The sequence below is a fragment of the Penaeus vannamei genome, chromosome 14 (assembly GCF_042767895.1).
Source record: "Penaeus vannamei isolate JL-2024 chromosome 14, ASM4276789v1, whole genome shotgun sequence".
Taxonomy (NCBI): Eukaryota; Metazoa; Arthropoda; class Malacostraca; order Decapoda; family Penaeidae; genus Penaeus; species Penaeus vannamei.
Window position 1 is genome coordinate 12,381,704 of NC_091562.1, and position 5,703 is coordinate 12,387,406.

A 5,703-nucleotide genomic window follows, 5' to 3' on the forward strand; every position below is an offset into this window, starting at 1 on the left:
TTCTCTTTCTTTCTTTTTTTCTTTCTTTTCTCTCCCTCTCTCTCTCTCTCTTTCTCTCTCTCTCTCTCTCTCTCTCTCTCTCTCTCTTTCTCTCTCTCTCTCTCTCTCTGTCTCTCTCTCTCTCTCTCTCTCGCTCTCTCTCTCTCTCTCTCTCCCTCTCTCTCTCTCTCTCTGGTGGAAACAGTACCAATGATATTGATAATAAGTATAATGATAAGGATAATGATAAAAATGATCATGAGAAAATAACATCAACAACAATAATAATCATTAAAATAAAAATCATTATAGCACTGATGATAATGATAATGATGATAATAACAATAGTAATGATGAAGATGTTGATGATAGATAGTAATGATTAGAAGAACAATGATACTGTTACTAGTGATGATGATAATAACAACAATAATAATAACAAAAACAATCTGATAACAATAATAGTAATGCTGCTGATAATAATAGCAATAATAATGATAATGATGCCACTGCTGCCACTAGTAGCAACAGTAACAATAATAGAAATAATTATAAAAATGATGATGATGATGATAATAATACTAATAATGATGATAATGATAATGATAAAAATAATAATAATAATGATACTGACAATGAAATTAATAATAATAACAATAAGAAAAGAAATAATGATTATGAGGATAACAATAAAAATGATGATGATAATAAAAACGATAATTATAACTGAAAATGATGACGATATTAATGATAATAATGATGATAATAAAATTAAGAACAACAATGATTATAACAATAACGATAATAGTAATAACAACAATAATAATAGTGATAGAAACAACAATGATAATAATAATAACGACGATAGTAATAACAATAATAATGATAGTAATAATTTCAACAATGATAATAATGGTCATGATAATAAAAATCAACATGATAATGATGGTAATGAAAATAATGATGATGCTGATGATAATGGTAATAATAATGATAACAGGAATAACAACTGCAATATTTACAATAATAGTAATGATAACTGCAACTACTAATACTACTAATTACGATGATGATTATTATTGTTATTATTATCATGATAACAATGGTGATGATAACAACAACAACAACAAAAACAACAGCAACAACAACAATGATAATAATCATGATAATGATAATAACAATAATGATTATAATAACAATACTGATTATGATAATGATGACAATGGTAATAATAATGATAGCATCTATGATAATAACAACAATACTGGTAATGATAATGAGGATGATGATAAAAATGATGATGATTAGGATAATAACGATAATAGCAATTATAATGATAATAAAACTGATAATGAAAGTTGTAGAAGAAATAGTACTAATGGTGTTAATAATATCTATAATGATAATAATAATGATAATGGCGATAATGATGATAGTGATTATCGTGAGAACAATAAGAACAACAGCTATAACAAAAATACCACTACCGACAACAACAACACCCCTAACAACAACACAGCAATGATAAAATAATGTTATCATTGTCTGAAATAGTAATTATAATGTTGGTAATAATAGTAACAACAAAAACATTGAAAATAATAATAACAATCAAAATAACAGTAACGATAGTTGATAATGATAAATGGATAAAAAATAATGATGAAATGTAAATGATAGTGGTGACTGTAACATATTTAAATTAGGTATTGGAAAAAAGAAGATAGGAATAGACAGACTGTCAGATATAGACAGACAGATAGACGGATAGAGAGAGAAAAAATAATTCTGTTGTTTTTTTTTTAGCATTTTTGTTTTGCAATAACAGTTGAGAAAGAATACAATAAAATCAGATTATCCTTGCATTCATACAGATTAAAAGTATTGCCGATAGCAATGTTGTCAAAATAAATAGTAAAAAAATATACCCTGACAAAACAATATCAACAATAAAACACAGAATCCCCCCCCCCAAAAAAAAAAAAGAAAAAACCCGGAATACCGACAAATTCATACATACACAAAATGCATATATACGCGCACACAGGCGCCGAGACACGCAGCCATTTTGAACCCAAATATCTGGATGCGCCATGAGGGCTTTTCGGGGGAAAAATGGAAAACGGAAAGTGCTGAATCCATTCCCTCCATGAACGTCAGGAGAGCGTTAAAATGCCATAAAACAAGAAAGCGTGCGCTGAAACATGCTGTATTTCGTTTATCCGGATAACTGAACGGTGTTAAACGGCGTACTATTTCAGAAAAGAGAGGAGCTTCGAATCGTGTGAGAGTTTTAAGGTACGCTGGAGAATAAGGTTTTTGCTTATACGTGCGGGGATGCCAGCGGGGATGTGTTTATGTGTGTGGCTGTGGTAGGATATAAAGCAAGTTCTCTTACTTTCTCTTACTCTCTCTCTCCCTCCTCCGTCCCTCTCCCCCACCTCTCTCTCTTTCTCTCTCCCTCCCTCCCCCCTCTCTCTCTCTCTCTTTCACCCATCTATCTCTCTCACTCAAACAAATGGACGCAAATACAAACATACACGTGTACACAAACAAGTTGCCAGTTATTTTTATATCGACTAAAATCCCTCACGCATTCTAGCCAGCACTCAGTCGCAAAGCAAATAAACAAAATACTTCCTGCATTATAAACACACATTTGTGTATGTACGTGTAATGACAGTGGATTAGTTCTTTACTAAATATGGTATGCAGGAGGATTTAGAAACGGAATCACAATGCAAAAAATATTTTTTATTTTCATTTGTCATTTCGTCAGTTTCAGTGCAGAACATCAATACGTCCCGACGAAGGAGGAGAGAGGCCACACCGTTAATAAGGCTTTTTCCTCCACCCTCACCGGCACCCATGAGGCCGCGGCCCACGTTTTAGTCAGTGAGCTGAAAGGAGAGTTAGGGTCTCTCCTGCAGAAGTCCGGCGGTGTTCCTCCCGGGACGAGGAGGAGGGTATTTGCGGTAGACTTCACGGTGGCCATGCCCCTTGACGTGGATCTGGAGGCCCTGGAACGGACTCTAACCGCCCTGTTACTCCACTTGTTCCGAGATCCCGTGAAGGCGGTCCAGGAGGCCGCCCCTGTCACTCCAGAGGAGGAGGACGGGGAGGAGGCCACCACCACCGCCCGACAGCAGGCCGCCGCCCCCGTCACTCTTGAGGAGGAGGACGGGGAAGAGGCCACCGCCACCGCCCGACAGCAGGCCGCCGCTCCCGTCTCTCCCGAGGAGGACGAGACCCAGGAGGGGGTTCTCCCCGATGAGGAGGAGATCCAGTCCCCGGAGGGGGTGCTCCCCGAGGAGGAGGAGATCGAGTTCCCGGAGGAGGTCCTCCCCGAGGAGGAGGAGATCGAGTCCCCGGAGGGGGTGCTCCCCGAGGAGGAGGAGATCGAGTCCCCGGAGGGGGTCCTTCCCGAGGAGGAGGAGATCGAGTCCCCGGAGGGGGTCCTCCCCGAGGAGGAGGAGATCGAGTCCCCGGAGGGGGTGCTCCCCGAGGAGGAGGAGATCGAGTCCCCGGAGGGGGTGCTCCCCGAGGAGGAGGAGATCGAGTCCCCGGAGGGGGTGCTCCCCGAGGAGGAGGAGATCGAGTCCCCGGAGGGGGTGCTCCCCGAGGAGGAGGAGATCGAGTCCCCGGAGGGGGTGCTCCCCGAGGAGGAGGAGATCGAGTCCCCGGAGGGGGTGCTCCCCGAGGAGGAGGAGATCGAGTCCCCGGAGGGGGTGCTCCCCGAGGAGGAGGAGATCGAGTCCCCGGAGGGGGTGCTCCCCGAGGAGGAGGAGATCGAGTCCCCGGAGGGGGTGCTCCCCGAGGAGGAGGAGATCGAGTCCCCGGAGGGGGTGCTCCCCGAGGAGGAGGAGATCGAGTCCCCGGAGGGGGTGCTCCCCGAGGAGGAGGAGATCGAGTCCCCGGAGGGGGTGCTCCCCGAGGAGGAGGAGATCGAGTCCCCGGAGGGGGTGCTCCCCGAGGAGGAGGAGATCGAGTCCCCGGAGGGGGTGCTCCCCGAGGAGGAGGAGATCGAGTCCCCGGAGGGGGTCCTCCCCGAGGAGGAGGAGATCGAGTCCCCGGAGGGGGTGCTCCCCGAGGAGGAGGAGATCGAGTCCCCGGAGGGGGTGCTCCCCGAGGAGGAGGAGATCGAGTCCCCGGAGGGGGTGCTCCCCGAGGAGGAGGAGATCGAGTCCCCGGAGGGGGTGCTCCCCGAGGAGGAGGAGATCGAGTCCCCGGAGGGGGTGCTCCCCGAGGAGGAGGAGATCGAGTCCCCGGAGGGGGTGCTCCCCGAGGAGGAGGAGATCGAGTCCCCGGAGGGGGTCCTCCCCGAGGAGGAGGAGATCGAGTCCCCGGAGGGGGTGCTCCCCGAGGAGGAGGAGATCGAGTCCCCGGAGGGGGTGCTCCCCGAGGAGGAGGAGATCGAGTCCCCGGAGGGGGTGCTCCCCGAGGAGGAGGAGATCGAGTCCCCGGAGGGGGTGCTCCCCGAGGAGGAGGAGATCGAGTCCCCGGAGGGGGTGCTCCCCGAGGAGGAGGAGATCGAGTCCCCGGAGGGGGTGCTCCCCGAGGAGGAGGAGATCGAGTCCCCGGAGGGGGTCCTCCCCGAGGAGGAGGAGATCGAGTCCCCGGAGGGGGTGCTCCCCGAGGAGGAGGAGATCGAGTCCCCGGAGGGGGTGCTCCCCGAGGAGGAGGAGATCAAGTCCCCGGAGGGGGTGCTCCCGAGGAGGAGGAGATCGAGTCCCCGGAGGGGGTCCTCCCCGAGGAGGAGGAGATCGAGTCCCCGGAGGGGGTGCTCCCCGAGGAGGAGGAGATCGAGTCCCCGGAGGGGGTGCTCCCCGAGGAGGAGGAGATCGAGTCCCCGGAGGGGGTGCTCCCCGAGGAGGAGGAGATCGAGTCCCCGGAGGGGGTGCTCCCCGAGGAGGAGGAGATCGAGTCCCCGGAGGGGGGGCTCCCCGAGGAGGAGGAGATCGAGTTTCCGGAGGGGGTCTCCGAGGAGGAGGAGATCGAGTCCCCGGAGGGGGTGCTCCCCGAGGAGGAGGAGATCGAGTCCCCGGAGGGGGTGCTCCCCGAGGAGGAGGAGATCGAGTCCCCGGAGGGGGTGCTCCCCGAGGAGGAGGAGATCGAGTCCCCGGAGGGGGTGCTCCCCGAGGAGGAGGAGATCGAGTCCCCGGAGGGGGTCCTCCCCGAGGAGGAGGAGATCGAGTCCCCGGAGGGGGTGCTCCCCGAGGAGGAGGAGATCGAGTCCCCGGAGGGGGTCCTCCCCGAGGAGGAGGAGATCGAGTCCCCGGAGGGGGTGCTCCCCGAGGAGGAGGAGATCGAGTCCCCGGAGGGGGTCCTCCCCGAGGAGGAGGAGATCGAGTCCCCGGAGGGGGTCCTCCCCGAGGAGGAGGAGATCGAGTCCCCGGAGGGGGTCCTCCCCGAGGAGGAGGAGATCGAGTCCCCGGAGGGGGTCCTCCCCGAGGAGGAGGAGATCGAGTCCCCGGAGGGGGTGCTCCCCGAGGAGGAGGAGATCGAGTCCCCGGAGGGGGTCCTCCCCGAGGAGGAGGAGATCGAGTCCCCGGAGGGGGTGCTCCCCGAGGAGGAGGAGATCGAGTCCCCGGAGGGGGTCCTCCCCGAGGAGGAGGAGATCGAGTCCCCGGAGGGGGTGCTCCCCGAGGAGGAGGAGATCGAGTCCCCGGAGGGGGTCCTCCCCGAGGAGGAGGAGATCGAGTCCCCGGAGGGGGTGCTCCCCGA